This window comes from Nelumbo lutea, chromosome 2 (assembly GCF_056320005.1).
Source record: "Nelumbo lutea isolate HS-2025 chromosome 2, American lotus-T2T, whole genome shotgun sequence".
NCBI lineage: Eukaryota > Viridiplantae > Streptophyta > Magnoliopsida > Proteales > Nelumbonaceae > Nelumbo > Nelumbo lutea.
This window is the reverse complement of record NC_142685.1, coordinates 96,044,574-96,063,532: the sequence shown is the minus strand read 5'-3', so window position 1 is coordinate 96,063,532 and position 18,959 is coordinate 96,044,574.

The window sequence follows — 18,959 nt, the reverse complement described above, 5'->3', positions numbered from 1 at the left end:
AATAACAATAGTTTTTTATCTCCAATAATTTTTGAAACTTTATAGAGAAAATACACGATTATTGAAAATATATTGATAAAGAAAATACAATAAATAACTAAAAAAATAAAATAAATACAACAATTACAAAAATATAATAAATACTAAAAAATATATTAAATTAGTCAATAAATAGTGTAATCTCAAATAATAATTTCATCTCTAATAAATATTAATCAATAGATTTTAACAAAAATACAATAAATACAATAAGTACAATAAATTGAATTATTAATAATATAAATATTATTAAATATATTATAATTATTTTATGTTTTTAATATATATTTAAAGATATTATATAATTTTGTTAGAATATTCAAATAATTTTTAAGTTTTATAATTCAAACTTTCTTTAGATAGACAAAGATAAAAAGTGGGGGAGAGGATAATAGGAATTTGAGATAATTTAGGAGAGAAAATCTCTATAAAATTAGAGATAATTTATGGGATAAATAGAAATTAGATATAATTCATGATATAAAAGGGAATTAGAGATAATTTAGGAGAAAGTGGGGGATAATGGAAGAGGTAGTTTAGGAGAAATTTTAGGAGAGGATATTATTTAGGTTATTGGGTACATATGGAGGAGAGAGAGAGAGAGAGAGAGAGAGAAATTTTATGCAATTTTTTATGGGGAAGGAAAGCATCTCATTGGTTGTTTCAAAAACGACATAGAATAAAAAAATAAATAATTCAAAAACTAGAAAAGATTCCAACTATTGTGTTTTAGAATATATATGACCAGTGCGATGCACGAGAATTATTAAGCAAAAGATAAATAATTGAAATGGTCATTTACTAAAATACCCTTATAGTTTCATAGATTTACTAAAAATCTACCCTATAGTTAGCATTTTACTAAAACACCACTTATAATTTGCAACGGATTTAATCAATATTCCATTAGATGATAGTGGAAAATGACAGTGTTGACCGTAATGTTCATTTGAATAAATTGAATCAAAAGAAAATAGAAATGAAAAATACCATTTTGTCCTTAATAAGGCACGATCAACCACTCCATTGACTATATTTGGCCAATTTTGTTTTCTGTATAAAAAAAATGTTAAGGGTATTTTTTGGAATAAAAAATCATAGGCCTAATGGCAAAACAAACACTCCTTAATGAAAGGTTCATTAAATAAATAAATTGTAAAATATATGGGATATTTTAGTAAAATGAAAGTTATAAGGTAAGTTTAAATAAATATGTAAAACTATAAAGTGTGTAATAGTAAATGACCCTAATATAAACACATAAGAGTATACAATTGTTTTATATTTTCAGCATTTTTAAATAATTAATAATTAATCATATTTTATGTACTACTTTTAATAAATTTTTTATAATAGAAAAATAACAATAATAATTTTAGTTAGGTTTATTCATCAAACTAACAAAACTATTCATCAAACTTACGAAATTGACCAACCTGATCAACTCGACCCGAGTTGGTCGGTTTTTTAGTATTTTATGTTGGCTTTGGTTCAAAAAATTCCCAATTCTACCAAGTTGGATCAGTTTCACTTTGGTTATTTGTAAATCGACAACAATGGAATGACCTAACCATGGACATATATTAATATTTTATATTTTAAATATAATTTTTAATATTAACAGTGATAAACATCCCATATTTCTTAGTATAAAATTTTTTATTTCATAAATCTAATTTTTAAATTTATTTTTTAATAATTGATGTGAGTGAAGTGGTTAGGCTATGTACGAGAGTCTCCTTGAAGGACAAAAGAAAGCCAAGTGTAGGAGGTGGGCTAAAGGCTAAGGCAAATGAGGTGATAGAATGATTATTTTGTTATGAATTAGACCCCTATTTATAGGGAGGGATCCCAAGGTCCTGAAAGGAAGGAGCCAAAAGTGTTTGGTTCCCATTAAGAAAGGGAATATTGGATTTCGTGTCAATTGTTAGGAAACACTGTTAGGGTTTCGACACATGTTTTATGAGATATCTCAAGGACGAACTTCCCTTTCATCTAAGGATTCTCATAATACACATGTGTTATTTCCTTTCAGGACCCTTTTAAAAAGACGTGGCATGAGTGACGTCACTATTTAGCTTGTGCACCCTTATTAGGCTCACGAGGTGTCTCGTTATGCGCATTTTTTGATGATGCACGGGTTTCTATTATTTGTTTCTGATCTGTGGTGAGTCTGCGTTCATCGCGATTGTGTGATGACTTTAAACTCATCGCAAGTCCGCACTAGTTCGGAACCCATCGCAGTTCTGTGATGGATTTAAACTCATCGCAAGTCCGCATGGGTCCAAAGTTCATCACAACATGTTTCGACTATGAGTTCATCACAGATGTGCGATGAGTTATGAACTCATCATAGATGTGCGGTGAGTTATGGACTCATTACAACCATCGTATAGTATTAGTTTGACACCTCTTCTGTTTTGATGGTTTAAGTGACCACCATGTACCTACAATTGCACTATAATTTTTAAAATTTAATTTAATTTTTAAGTTTAAATCTTTTGAAGTGATTGACATTTTTGTAAAAATTGACCTAAACCGATATAACTTGAGTGGGTCGGTTTTCACAAAAGGTTAATTAGCTTCAATTGACCAACTCCCAAACCTGACCATGTCAATTTGTTAGCCAAATTGCCTACAACCAGTCCAAACCAACTCATGAACACTCATGATTTTATCCAAATTGATAGTTTTATCTTCGATAAATAACAATAGTTTAATCTCCAAAAATTATTAAAAATTTATAGCGAAAACACACAATTATTGAAAATATATTGATAATGAAAAAATATAATAATTACAATAATTACAAAAATACAATAAGTACTAAAAATATATTAACTTAGTCAATAAATAGTGTAATCTCAAAAAATAGTTTAATCTCTAATAAATACTAATTAATCAATAAGTTATAACAAAAATACAATAAGTACTATAAATTAAATTTAAAAAAATTCAATAATAGTAGCTTAATCTCCAATAATTAATGAAAGTTTAATGTTAAATAACTAAACAAAATAAATGTATACATAATCATTGAAAACACATTTATCGCAAAAAAACAATAAATAATTTCTAAAATACAATAAATATTAATTTTAGTATATATAATTATATAATAAATATAGATTAATGGTTTAAAATTATTATTAATAAATATTAATGTTTTTGAAAGTTTTTTTTTCAAATTGTTAGTTGATATAAGTGAAATTAGTTATTTACAATATTATGTGAAAATATTAAACTATTATTAGTTTCAATATTATGCTATAATTATTTTTCTACTTTTCATATTTTTTAAATTTATTACATAATTTCTTTATTTTAATTATTTAAAATCTAGTCATGTTAAATATTTTGTTATTTAAAACATTTAATTATTTTAATACTTAAATAATGTAAAATTTTTAAAATTTAAGATATTAATTATTTATTGAATTTAATTATCCATAAAATTAAAATTTATACTATTATTACATAATTTCATATTAATTTTGTAATATATTTAATTATTATTAATTTCAATATTTTGTTATAACTATTTTTTTTTATTTTAACTATTTAAAATCTAGTTATGATAAATATTTAAATAATCTATAAAAATTTATTTTTTTGTTATTTGAATATTATTTATTTAAAGCTGTTACATATTTGTAAGTATTTGAAAAACATTTAAATTGATAATCTAGAACAATATAACTTAAATTGTTAGTACATAATTTTTTATGTTTTTAATAAATATTTTAATTTTATTATTTAATTTTTGTTTGAATATTTTAATAATTCTTATATTTTTTAATCCAAACTTTATTTAAATAGATATAGATAAAAAGTAGGGGAGAGGATAATTAGGAATTAGACATAATTTAGAAGATAAATAGGAATTAGTGATATTTTTTGGAAAGTGCATTTCATTGGTTGTTTAATCTAATCAAGATAAGGAATGATTACTGTTTTATATTCTTAAAACAAAAGAAAATAAAAGAATATATAAAATGATAAAAGTAGATAAATAACTTCTCTCAAAGGAGAGCTATGCTGACATGGATGGACCAGTTTTAATATATATAGATATATATATAGATAGATAGATATTCACTCTGTTTAAAAAAAAAATAGAGCAAAAATCACTATTTAGTATTTACACTCTCGAAGGGATGGTAATGGGTAGGGTTTAGACCAACCAAATGGAATCGAATATGCCCGACCCAAACCAAAATCTTAATGGACGAAAATAGAAATGAGAAGCTAAATCCAATCTGGTTGTCTCAAAATTAGTAATTTTATACTCAATTAAGAATATATGTGCAAATACTTCGACCCTACAATTTCATTGTATCAAATTTGCTTCAACCCATAAGCACCCACCGGGACCTGGGATTAGTCACAATCTATTTGATGCGTGAGCCTTGTTAAGAAAAATTAAATTTAAAAAAACCATATGATATTTCTAATTGAGCCAAGTAAATTAAATCCAACTTAAGTATTATATTTGTGAGATATGTTTAGTTGTTCTAACTACTTTGAAACAGAAACCCTAGTGAGATTGTCTAATCTTGTATAGTATGCCAATGAGTCAAGTAAAATAGTAAATTGGACTTGATTCACCCCTGCATTGTTAGGTTAGGGTTAGGCCTATTAAGGTGTAGGTTCATATTAGAGTTTTGATTATTTAATCCAAATTCGGCGCATGTTTAGTTAACTTGGCCCATCTATCATAATGTCCTTATCCATATAAAGGGTATTCTTGTAATTTAGTTTAACTTCTATGTCCTAACCTTAATGCTTGTTTTTGAACCAAACTGGGTGCGGGGTGAGTTAGGTTCTGATTATTTAACCCAAATGGCATTAAGTTTTGGGTAAACCCGCCCATCGGGTCATAATACCCCTAGACATATAAAGGATATTCTTGTAATTTGATCTAACAACTTCTAACCCCTAACCTTAAGGTATATGAGTTATTTCACTATTTGTTTATGTTTCTTTCTTTTACTTAGAGAAGTGATACCTTGGAACTCATCTAATGAAGGTATTTTCTAATATAAAGGTATTTTTCCAAGTAATTGAATCCCTTAGAATCAGCACTATTAATCTCCTTCAACCTCTTTACACAGCGAATCAGTGGTGGAAATTTGGTTCGGTACAATCTCTTCTCCCATATTCTTTCTTTCTTTCTCTCTCTCACTCTTTCTTTCTCTTCTTCCCCTTCTTCCCTTTCTTCACCTTCCCGGTACCTCCTCTATTTTTCCTGATCACCGGTGGAACTCTTAAAGCGGCGATCTACTCTCTCCTCCATCCCTTTCTCTTCTCCTTTCTTTCTTTCACTTCTCTTTTTTCCTCTTCCTCTCATCCTCTCTTTCTCACTCGTCTGAACTAATGAGGGGTGATTTGGTTCGACCTGCCCATAAGCGGACATGTGGATGCTATCTTCTAATTGGATATCTACTTAGCACTTTGTGCCACCTCAGTAGGCCAGGTCACCTCGGGCACTTTGGCCAAGACTAAGGACCGAGCAACTCGTGGTAGTCCAACTTGCCGAAGTGACACGTAACCTACTTCTAGAAGCTACTTAACTATCACCAAACTTCACGGGATCATATCACGTGTCTTTGGGCCTTATCCACATACCTCCCGAATTAGATGGACTCGATAAGCCTTGTCGGCTAGCATGATGTCCATGTCCTAATGTGAAACGGACTCTTAACAGAGAGGGCCAAAGATCTTGGAGGTGTTTCGTAAGACCTACAACGGCTCGCCTATATAAAGGCATCTACCCCATTGACACAAGGTAGGTGTAATTTACTTCTAACTAACACTATTTCATTCAAGATTACTAGCTCACACAACTAGATACTAACTTAAGCAATGAAGCGACCATGCCAGGTGAGCCACCTTGGGTTCTCTGAGTTATCCTATCTTGTAGTTCAACCGGTTAATTAAACAACCAATGTTCAAGCTGCCACCTAGCTAGGTGCAACCAGATCGCGCACCATCAATTAGTGTCGTCTGTGGGAACGCGACGAAAAGCTAAGTCTCCATTTTATTCACTTTCCTTGCATATTTTACTAATGGCCTCTTCATGAAACACTAAAAAAATCATCTAGATGAACATCACTGGGGGGGCGGGGGCATAGGACCCACCTGCATTTAACCCGAAGACCCCTCAGTGACTATTGGCCAGTTCACCATCCCCCTCCCCATGCCAGGGGTATCAACGGTTCAAAGCCAGACGTTTGCTACCCAGTCAATTAATGCACCCTTGCCTCATGTGAGCGCTGCCATCCCAGTTGTAGAATCATCTATGGTTCCTCTTTGGGTCAGAGCACAACAGTTCCATGAGCTCATGCTCTGGGTCATGCAACTTCAAATGTAGTAGATCCACTAGTTCCAGTAGTACCAGCAATACTACTACTACTACTACCAGGAGTTCCCTCCACTCCATCAAAACAATCCAAACTAGAATTAGACTCAAAACCACCAGAGCTTCTGCCAGTCTCCCCCCGGGGTGCTACAATTTTTTTTTAATTACAACAATGAATAAAATTCGTTTTCTTTTTTCTTCTTTGCATTTTCAGCTGTAATCTCCTTTACAACAAGACTTCATTTTTCAAGAAAACCTCATTAAATTTCGAATCCCAATGTATACAGTATAGTAGGTAAACAAAAATCAGAATCAAACAATTTGTCAAAGTATGTGGTTTACAAAAGAAATTTCAATAGGAAGCCTATTAGTTAAGCCAAGAACAAAGGATTGAAGGGATATAAGGATCCTATTAGGTGGGACTTTGGCAATCCTTGTGAGAATCAAAAACAAAACTTGGGAGGGAAGGTTGTAGTTTTGCCATGATTGCACAAAACAAAGAAAAAAAGAGGAAGCAAAGGTTAAAGAAGGGCAAAATAGGAATTCTTGGATATTAAACAAATCATTTGATGTTAAATATAAATTATCAAAATTTGAATAAACCCAACCGGAAGACCTGAGCCCAAAGCAGTATAAAGATTCGTTGGTTGTCTGAAACAAGTGCCTATAATTAGAATCAGAATGGCCCATTCATATTTTAACTATTTATAACCTATGAAAAAAAGCCCAAACCTTAATATTAATAAAATAATAAATATTTTATTAAATTAATAATAAGATAATAATAATAAAAATTCTAATATAATAATAATAATAATATACAAACATACATTTATATAATATTTCTATATGCAAATATGAAATTAAGTTAGATACTGATTGGGCTGGGTTGATAAGGCTTCAATTCTAATCCGACCTGAAATTAATTTGGATTCGTACTTTTTAATCCTAATCATAACCTGAACTTCAACTAAACCCTACTTTTTCAACCAGACTGGGTTCGGATTATCTCGCCCCAAGTTGCATCCCTACATTGGTGGTGGTAGTGAACTGAGCTTGTAACTTGGAAGCAGTAAGTAGTAGTCTAGTAGATTAACTATAGACTAGTGGAGGGGCCTTGCTTCACTGGGCCTAGAATGGAACCATTGACCCATTGACCCGTTGACCCAGTCCCTAGCCAAAAATTGTTGAATCAGTCAATGACCCATTGACATGAGTGATACAACCGTCGACCTGTTGACCCATTCAATGGTTTTTGGCCCTTTTTTTATTTGTTTAATTGGGAACCATCCAGACAAACGGTTCCATTTTATCTTAATCTTGGCCCCTAGTCGAAAATCGTTGAATCGATCAATGACCCATTGACCTAGGAGGTCGAGCCGTTGACCCGTTCAATTGGTTTTGGTCATTTTTTTCTTTTTTAATTTTTATCAATAGAATGGGCCATCTGTTCGAACTTAATAGTCAAACTGTCGACCCAAAAATTGGTGACCATAATGGTTTCTGTTTTCAGCTTGTATGAGTCACTTGCTTGAATGACATAACACATATGGTATTGCTTAATGGACTTTACACACTCAATTTTTTGCTTGTATTTTTTTTTGTTAGAATAGGTCATCCATTTTTTTATGTTTTTAATTGGGAACCATCCAAGTAAGTTGTTTCGTTTTACCCCAATTCTAATCCTTGGACAAAAACCATTGAATCGGTCAATGACCCATTGACTCGAGTGATCGAATCGCTAACCTGTTGACTTGTTCAATGGTTTTTGGCCATTTTTTACAATGGGCAACTCAAGTTTGACTAATTTTTACAAGGGGCACACTTAAAACTAAGGTGGCATTTGATAAATTTGAAAATTCTGAAAAGTTAAAAAGATATTAAATGTGTCAAAAATCTGAAAAGAGGCATAGTTGTTTTTTTACTTTTTAGAGGATCTGAGTCCATAAGTTTATTTGTGTTGGATCAACCCTTTACTATTTGAAATTTACTGATTTTACTATTTTACGCCTAAAACCTACAAATTGGAAATGTTGAATTCAATATACATTATCTCATAAAAAACAAATTTCAACCTCAAAATGATATTGAAGCAATACAAATATAAAATATTAAATTAATAATTACTAATTAGTAAATGTAATAATTAAAATTAAAAAAATAATAAATGATTATAAAAATATTAAAATAATTACTAATTAATAATTTATACAAATAAAAATTAAAATGATTTTTAAAAATTAATAGTTGATAAAAATAATTAATAGTTAATAATTAATAATTAACAAAAATAAATTTAATAAAAATATTAAAATAATTTATAATTAGTAATTAATAAAAGCATTATTATTATTCACTGAACCACCACCGCTGCTTGTTGCAGTGGTGGTGATGTTGGTGGGAAGATAGGGAAGGGAGAGAGAGAAGACAAGGGAAAGAGCGAAAACAAGAGCGAGAGAGAGAGAAGACAAGGGGAGAGAGAGAAGACATCGACGATGGTGGTGGGGGGAAGACATGGGAGAGAGAGAGAGAGAGAGAAAAGACAAGGGGAGAGAGAGAAGACATTGGCAGTGGCGGTGGTGGGAAGACATGGGAAAGATAGAGAGAGAGAGAGACAAAAATAGGGCTACTCTCATTAAGTGGAGTGTGGAGCAGTATAGAAGATAGGATGGGATAAAGAAAAAGAAAGAGAGAAGAAGAAGAAGAAGAAGAAGAAGAAGAAGAGGAGACGATAGAATTCAACATTTTGAATAGGGCATATTTTGAAAATTTAATGAATAGTTAAGGGTAGTTATATCATTTACTTTTTATCTATTAAACATTTGAAAGATCAAGAAGTTATCTATCTATCTATCTATCTATCTATCTATATATCTATCTATCCATCTATCTATATATCTATCTATCTATCAATCAATCAATCTATCTATCTATCTATCTATCAATCAATCTATCTATCTATCTATCTATCTATCAATCAATCAATCAATCTATCTATCTATCTATCTATATATGTATATATGTATATATAAGTGGTTTCTAAAATTATAGGTTATATTTAAGTACTTTTCTAATTTTAATTTATTTTTATGAAAATATTAAATTTCAGATTACTACCTTGTACTTTGGGGGTAGTGTCAGTTACCCCATGAACTTTTAGATTCTAAAAATTCCCTCCTCCCCACTAAGTTGAATCAAAGTTAACTTACCAAAATACCCACTTAAGAAACTTCTATTAAAATGGGAATTACAACAAAAACAAAACAAGAAACTCCTATTGAGATCTAGAATTGTAACAAATGCAACAAACAATTAAATCAATTTAACCCGTAAGAGTGGAAATTGAAAAGAATGTTAAAAAAAATTGAAAAAAGGTAATTTGGTAATTTGGAAAAGTCTAAAGTCACATGAGATTCTTTTCATGGAATTCTAAATGCAGAGGGGGTCTTTGTTGGTAATTGCTCCATTGTGACTTAGATAACACGGGTTTGAATCTTGAAACAACCTATATGGTCTACATGCATCTGCCCCCTCCCTAGACCCTACATTGTTGGGAGCCTCATGCACTAGGTTGTCCTTATTATAATATAGGGAGAATGACAGTTCAGCCTAGGGTCAAAATTTTTAGGCCCAAAGTACAGTTGGGGTAGGTGATTGGTCGGAATTTATGTCAATTTACAGGCGGCATTGGCGTATAGAGTGAGGATTTTTGACATTTTGAATGTTTATGGCTTTGTAGTGGAATTTAAAAATCTGCATTATGCCTATTCATATTTTTTCGTAATATTATATGTCTAATTATTATGAAATGACATATCATATATTATATATTACAATTTTATGTTTACACACATTATACATATTAAATATATTTAAAGGATTTTTGGACGGTAATTGATCCCCTTAGAAATCTAATTTGCAGCCCCCTTCTAGTCCATTAGTAGACCCCCCTATAAACCGCATCCTACTTGTGAATTTGGCATAGAGGGGTCCAAACCTGGGTATGTTGGGATGGTTCATGAACTCATCTGAGTGGGTGATCATACTGACAGGATCAGCCCCTTTGTCGCACAAAGGTAATGATCGGGGATGCACTCTCTCTGATGGAAACCAAAATTGCCAGTAGATGATTTCGATCGTTGAAATTTGTTTTGCAAAATATATATTTATATGTAGATATACATATATAATGGTTTTGAAAATGTTTGCAAAAGGTTTAATTCCCAGGATCCAAATGAGTAGAGAGTGCAGCACTGTTCCATGCAGGCGAGGGAGAGGTCCTCTCTTGTCGGGCGGTGTTTCATCATTATGGGCTGAGAGGTTAAGTGTAAGGCCATTGAGGGTTATACCTGATGGGCTAATCTTGCATCTGCCCATACTCCTTGGGTTTATATAAGATGGCTTGGCCTAGGGACCACTTAGTGTAAGTGTTGGGCCCATTAAAGTCCATGTGATGAGCTCAGGGGGTTCACTGTCTGTTTCAGTGAATTCGGCCAGGCCTTGTAACAAAGGCTGGGCTGAACCCATGTGGCTGATGTGTAGATCAATGTTTGGGTCCCATGTCATACAAGGAAGCCCAACTGGGCAGCAGTTTGGAAGGATTAGTGAGCATATAGACTTAATGGGCCTAAATCCCAATTCAAACTAACCTAATTTATTTAGTTAAATAAGGGACGGATCTGGGATATGGATCAGCCATACAGATAAGGGATAATCCCCATCCACTCAGAGAAAGTCCAGATCCAAATATGAATTGGATTTGGAAACTCCTAATGTGATTAGGAGGGCTGATCCTAATCCATAGATAAGATAAGGACTTATCCTTATCACTTAAAGAGAGTCCAAATCCAAATACGACTTGGATTAGGAAGTCCTAATAGGATTAGGAGTTGATCTCTTTAAGATTATAAAAGGAGGAGGGGGCGGACTCCCCATTCACCTATTCCACAGATTACAAAAAAGAGAAGACAACTAATAGTAAAACTACGCTATTTTCTCCCTGCCACCTCCTTCCTGCAGCCCCCATTGCCAGTTTGATCTCCATCTTCGTAGGAGCGATCAAGAATTGTTCTTGATATTAGCTTTTGGTGAAAAGCTGATTGGGAGTCATGCTCACCTACCCTCCAGCGAATTCTTGGTGAAGGATTTGGTTCTTGGGAAGAACACTACTGATTCTGCTCCACCCTACAATGTGTCATCTTTAGTGGGAGCAGTTTTTTGATCCTTCCTTGGGCGTGAATACCTCCATTGGGAGATATTGCTTCTTCGTATCAGGTATTTTCCTCTCCTATTGAATTGTTTAGATCTGTTTCGGTTCTTGGTTCAAGATTGATCCTTGAAAAAGTAGTTTTTCTAAAACAGGGATATGATTCCCAGATGGGAGAGAGAGAAATTTTTAAAAATTTGCCCAATCTACCAGCAAGATTCGGCTATCCATATGATGGATCTCCCATCCCCTTCAGTGGTATCAGAGCCATGGTTCGAATCTTGAACCAAAATAAATCAAATCTAAACTTGGACAAATGGGCAGAAGGCGTTCTACCCGATTTGCGTAGATTGTGATTTTTCTGTGAAATTGTTCCCAGATAATGGGCGAATGATCTAAAATTAAACCATTATAAATCTGAAATATATTTTGAATTTTTCTTTATATTTTTCTTGATTTATGGGTTGTTCATACATATGGAGATCGAATTCTTTATTGGCACAAGATTATATGCGATTTGCAGATTTTGAATTTTACATTTGGTCTCTAAATAATTTTATTTTTTATTTTTAGACTCAAAGTATAGGATTTGATCTGATGTAATATTAATAGAATAATTAGGTTTTCTATTTATTTAATTTTTGGATCGAAGAGGGCGGCGTAGGAAGGAGATTTTACAGATAGGGAGATCACTATCTGTGATTTGCAGTTTATGAAACTGCAAACTGTGATCTAACATTTGTTTTGTAGGATGGGAGTGTGCGAACAGCCCGTTTGACTGATTCTTGAATGTCTTTAATCAATACTTAATTTCTAATCGTCTTCTTGAATTATTTCTTGAATTAAAAATCGAATCCTAGACCAATTTGAACCAAATTTGGACCAAATCTATGGTTCGATGGGGGCTGATCTCAGCCATGTTTTCTCCCACTCATGGGTCAGGGATCAATATTTAATTGCAAGTTTTAATTCGGCCCACACCTGTAAGGCCCAGTTTTAAAATGTTAAAACTGCTAAAGCCCACCAATTGCATAAAAGCTATATGGGCCGAACTGCTAACTGCTATTCATCCCATATACGTAGATAATATTAATGGTTAATATTATGGATTTTTTATGGGCTTTAAAGATGGGCCTTGCAGATATTAATTGATTAGATCAATTCTATCCCTACATGTGATGTATGGATGTATGATGAGTAACACTCATGGGCCATAAGTACTTGGTCCATGCAGATACGATAGTGGCTCTTACATACACTATGGCTGAATGCACATCATTACCATGGTGTCTCTTATGGTCATTGGATGACCTCCCTCAATGGTGGGCCCCACACCCCTAAAATGGAATCTTGCGGAACCCTAACCGTTTTGGGCCCACTAGAAATTTGGCTTTATGAAAGTTAGTGGGAGCCACTTTGGTTTGACCTAAGTCAAACTAGGGCATAATTTTTGTTCCCTCCGAAAATATGAGTGCATGTGATAAGGAGATTCATATGATGAATTCTCTTAAGGCCTTCCATCATTAGCATGAAGATGGGTCATTCAAGTAATGAGGAAACGCACCAGAAAATGGGCTATCCATTTGCTACTGGATCTGTTAGAATGTTTCATAAGATGATAGGGGCGTCAAAGACCGATGTGGGAGGGGCCTTACTAGAAATTGGAAGACTCTCTCACGGTACCTTGGCATTCACGAATATGATGGGTGAGCACTCGCTGGATAGAAAGGTTTGACCTAAAATGGCAATGAAACTTGTCTAACAGAGGCCAAAGGGAAAGTTAATATGATGACTAGATATGATCCTCCACAAAAAGGTGATGAGGTTATGCAGTTGAAACAGTTGTCTCCATGCACCCTATGTGGTTTCCCACATTTCCAGAGACATTATTCTGCTGTCTCCGTCATTGAGATGGGAGGAAAATCTCAGAGATGAACAAATGGAAATGGAACATGGATTAAAAGCCATATCTATGTAAATAACATGAATCAAATTAGGTTGTGGACTAATGTTTGCTATTTTATCAAAAAATAGCAAACGGACAATTTGCTAAGCTGTTGGACTACAACAAACTTATAGGCCCCAATTATGCTGACTAGTACCATAACCTTATGCTGGTCTTAACCTCTGAAAAATTGGATAAGATTGCCAAGAATCCTGACTCGGAGCATCTGGGAGATCGGGTTTCTGAGGCTCGCAGGAGGGACTACCAAGATTGGGAGGAAAAGAACTCCCTAGCCCGGTTTTACATCATTCTTCTTCGAACAACCCGATACAAAGGCAATTTGATCAGATCAAACTTGCCAATGATATATTGGATAGTCTTAAGACAATGTATGAAGAGCAGAACCGTTCTACTCACCAAAAGGTTTTGAAACAGTTCATGACCGCACAGATGTCCAAGAGGCAGCAAGTTCACGACCATTGTCTTCGAATGATGGGCTACATTAACAAACTTGAGGCTCTTGGATCTGGGCTGGACTATATCACCATGGTAGATGCCAGCCTGAACTCTTTGCCTCGGTCCTACAATCAATTCATCATGAACTACAACATGAACAAGCTGAATATCATCTTACAGGAATTCAACAATATGTTGTAGAGGGCTAAGGAATTGATTAGGAAGGATGAGCTCATAGCCATGCTTATTGAAATTGTCAAACAGGGTAAGAAGAGGAGGGCAAAGAAAAGGCCTCAGAAGAGAGCCACCAAATCCAAGAGATAGAGAAAGGATAAGGCATTGGATGTCTATCACCATTGCAAACAGACCGGCCACTGGAAGAGGAATTGTTCTCAGTACCTGGAATCCAAGAAAGGTAATTTCGAATCCTATGTCATAGAAACCAATTTGTTGGTAACTTCTGCTTCCTGGTGTATTGACTCCGGGCTTCAACTCATGCATGCAATTCACTGCAGGGGTTCAAGGTAAGCAGAAGACCGTGTGAGGTAGAGGTGACACTCTACTTGGGGACTTCTGCAAGTGTTGCAGCTATGGCTGGCTATTAGAACCGTAGAATTGATTTTTAGAGAAGGAAAGATTGTACTTAAAGATTGTTTTTTTGTGCAAAATTTAAGAAGAAATTTGATTTCCTTCTCTAGAAACCAACATAGCCGAAACTATGTCGGTTGGTATCCCCAAAAGAACCCATGATGTAGTTAGTCTCACATGTCTGTGGCATTACCATCTTGACCATATCGGTGTTGACTGAATCACAAGGTTGGTAAAGGATGGTCATTTGGATTTTCTAACTGTAGAAGATATTCCCACTTGTGAGCTTTGTCTTCAGGGTAAGATGACGAAATGACCATTTAACGGTAAGCTTGAAAGATGTACGGGCATATTTGACCTTATACATAGTGATGTATGTGGTCCCCTAAATGTTAGGACACGTAACCAGCACGTTTACTTTATAACATTCACCAATGGTTATTCTCGATACGGTTACGTGTACCTTATGAGACATAAGTTTGAATCATTTGAAAAGTTCAAAAAGTTTAGACAAGAGGTCGAGAAGCAGTTAGGGAGAGAAATTAAGACCCTTCGATCGGATCGCGGTGGCGAGTATCTCTTTGACGAATTCAGGGACTATGTAAAGGTCAATAGGATAGTATCGCAGTTGGCTCCTCCTGCTACACCACAACTTAACGGTGTTTTAGAAAGGAGGAATGGGACCTTACTTGATATGGTCCGGTCACTTCTTATACACTAAGAGTTACCCACATCCTTTTGGGGATACACATTAGAGACTGCGATTTACGTGCTGAATCGAGTTCCAATCAAATCGGTTCCGAATACTCTATACGAACTTTGGACCGAAAAGAAACCAAGTGTCAGACACTTGAAGATTTGGGGTTGTTCCGCACACGTTAAAAGAACGAGTCCGAAAAAATTGGAATCCCGAACCAGCTACTACCTATTTGTAGGCTACCCCAAAAGCTCTATGGGCTACCTATTCTATGACCCAAGAGAACAGAAGGTGTTCTGTAGTCGAAATGCACATTTCTTGGAAGATGAGTACATCCTGAACAATCATCATCAGAAAATTGTTCTTGATGAGGAGAGCTCAGGAGTAGTGGGAGGTGTCCGACATGTTCCAGGTAGTGACCAACCTAAAAGATCTACCCGGGTTTCCAGGCCACCAGTCCATTATGGTTATGACCAGATAGTTACCTAGTGGAAGCCTTGACTAGTGAGGAGGATCCCGTGACATACGCGGAAGCTATGTTGGACATATATTCCTAGAAGTGGGTAGATGCCATGAGAGTTGAGATGGACTCAATGAAGGCCAATGGAGTCTGGAATCTAGTAGATCTGCCCCTTGGGGTAAAAGCAATTTGTTGCAAATGGATCCATAAGAGGAAGAAGGGCCTTGAGGGCAAAGTTGAGACCTACAAAGCTCATCTGGTGGCAAAAGGGTATACTCAGAAAGAGGCATCGATTATGAGGAAACATTTTCGCCCGTGGCCATGCTTAAATCCACTAGGATCCTGCTAGCTATAGCAGCATACCATGATTATGAGATTTGGCTAATGGATGTCAAAACCGCGTTCCTGAATGGAGTTCTTACTGAAGATGACATTCTACTCATTGGGAATGATGTAGGAATGTTGACTTCGGTCAAAGTATAGCTTTCACAGAAATTCTCCATGAAAGATATTTGAGAAGCCTCATATATACTGGGTCTTCGACTCTATAGAAATAGGTCAAAGCGGATAATAGGATTATCCCAATCTACTTACATTGACAAAATAGTCAAAAGGTACAGCATGGAGAACTCGAAGAAGGGAAATGTTCCTTTCAGGTACAGAATCACTCTCTCCAAGAAGATGTCTCCCAAGACTTTTGAGGAGATCGAGGGCATGAAGGGCGTTCCCTATGCCTCTGTCGTAGGGAGCATCATGTAAGCCAAGTTGTGCACTCGTCTTGACATTGCTCAGGTAGTGAGTGTGGTAAGCAGATTTTAGGCCAACCCAGGGCAGGAGCACTAGACTGCTGTGAAAAACATACTTAAGTATCTTCAAAGGACAAAAGAGTTTTGTCTGATATTTGATGGTACCTCGCTACAAATCCAAGGGTATACTGATCCCAATTTCCAGTCAGATCCATATGATAGAAAGTCTACATTTGGATATATTTTCACAATAGGATCGTGTCCAGTTTGCTGAAAAAACAGCAAACAAGGGTCCACGATAAATTCCACAACTGAAGCCGAATACATTGTCGCAAGTGAGGCTACCATAGAAGCCGTATGGATGAAGAAGTCCACTCATGAATTGGGAGTAGTTCCATCTATCACATCACCCATCCCATTGTTGTGTGACAACAATGGAGCCATTGCTCAAGCTAAGGAGCCACGAGCTCATTCAAAGTCTAAGCACATCTAGAGGAATTACCATGTACTGAGGGAGATAGTTGGAAGAGGGAACATCCTAATTCAAAAGGTAGCATCAGTGGAGAATGTAGCAAACCCATTAACTAAGACACTTACATAGAAAGTGTTTGAGAAACACGTGGAAAGTATGGGACTCCGACTTATACCAGATTGGACCTAAGTGCAAGTGGGTGCTGTTAGATAGTGTATGCCCTTAGCTCCAATCAGATTGATGTACATTATGACATTTAATGTAAATGAATAAAGTACATATTTGATTCATGTTATAGTGGTGTGTTTCTGTGTAATACCCTTAAACTGGACACATATGAGACTCGTGTTAGTTTAGAATGTTCACAGCCGTGGATTGATCTGGGGAGACTTATCAAGATAAGGCTGACACTGATGTGCCACCAAGTTGGTTGGGGTGGCATGTCTCAGCCACCAAGGTGAGATTCGATGTACATGCAGTGTGGGATTAACTTGAAACCTTGAACTGGACTAGAATTTCAATATTACCTTGGACCTTGGTGATTAGTGGGCAAAACTGGAATGTTACACCTAACCCCTAGACTCAATTATGATACTGGACTAGGTGGCAGATTGGGATGTCTTTGATATGCCAATCAGTGAGATCCTTAGAGGGGGTCCAAACCTGGGTATGTTGGGATGGTTCATGAACTCATCTGAGTGGGTGATCATAGTGACAGGATCATCCCCTTTGTCGGACAAAGGTAATGATCGGGGATGCACTTTCTCTGATGGAAACCAAAACTACCGATAGTTGATTTCAGTCGTTGACATTTGTTTTGCAAAATATATATTTATATACGGATATACATATATATAATGGTTTCGCAAATGTTTGCAAAAGGTTTTAATTCCCGGGATCCATGTGAGTAGAGAGTGCAACACTGTTCTTTGCAACTAAGGGAGAGGTCCTCTCTTGTCGGGCAGTGTTTGATCATTATGAGCTGAGAGGTTAAGTATAAGGCCATTGAGGTTTATACCTGATGGGATAATTTTGCATCTGCCCATAGTTCCTGGGTTTTTATAAGATGGCTTGGCCCAAGGACCACTTAGTGTAAGTGTTGGGCCCATTAGAGTCCATTTGATGGGCTCAAGGGGTTCATTATCTGTTTTAGTGAATTCGGCCAGGCCTTGTAACAAAGGCTGAGCCAAACCCATGTGGCTGATGTGTAGATCAATGTTTGGGTCCCATGCTATACAAGGAAGCCCAACTGGGTAACAGTTTGGAAGGATAAGTGAGCACATAGACTTAATGGGCCTAAATCCCAATTCGAACTGGCCTGATTTGATTAGTTAAATAAGGGGAGGATCTATGATATGGATCAGCCAAAAGGATAAGGGATAGTCCCTATCCACTCAGAAAGAGCCCAAACCAAATATGATTTGGATTTGGAAACACCTAATGTGATTAGGAAGGTTGATCCTAATCTGCAGATAAGATAAGGACTTATCTTTATCACTTAAAGAGAGTCCAGATCCAAATATGATTTATATTAGGAACTCATAATAGGATTAGGAGTTGATCTCTTTAAAATTATAAAAGGAGGAGGGGGTAGGGTCCTCATTCACCTAGACAGCTAACAATAAGACTGCGCTATCTTCTCACTGCCGCCTCCTTCCTGTAGCCGCCATTGCCAGTTTGATCCCCATTTTCGTAGGAGCGATCAAGAATTGTTCTTGGTATCAGCTTTTGGTGAAGAGCTGATTGGGAGTTGTGCTCACATACCCTCCAGCGAATTTTTGGTGAAGGATTTGGTTCTTGGGAAGAACACTACTGATTCTGCTCCATCCTGCACTTTATCATCTTTAGTGAGAGCAGTTTTTGGATCCTTCTTTGGGCGTGAATACCTCCATTGGGAGATATTGCTTCTCCGTATCAAGTATTTCCCTCTCCTACTGAATTGTTCAGATCTGAATCAGTTTTTTGTTCAAGATTGATCATTGAAAAAGC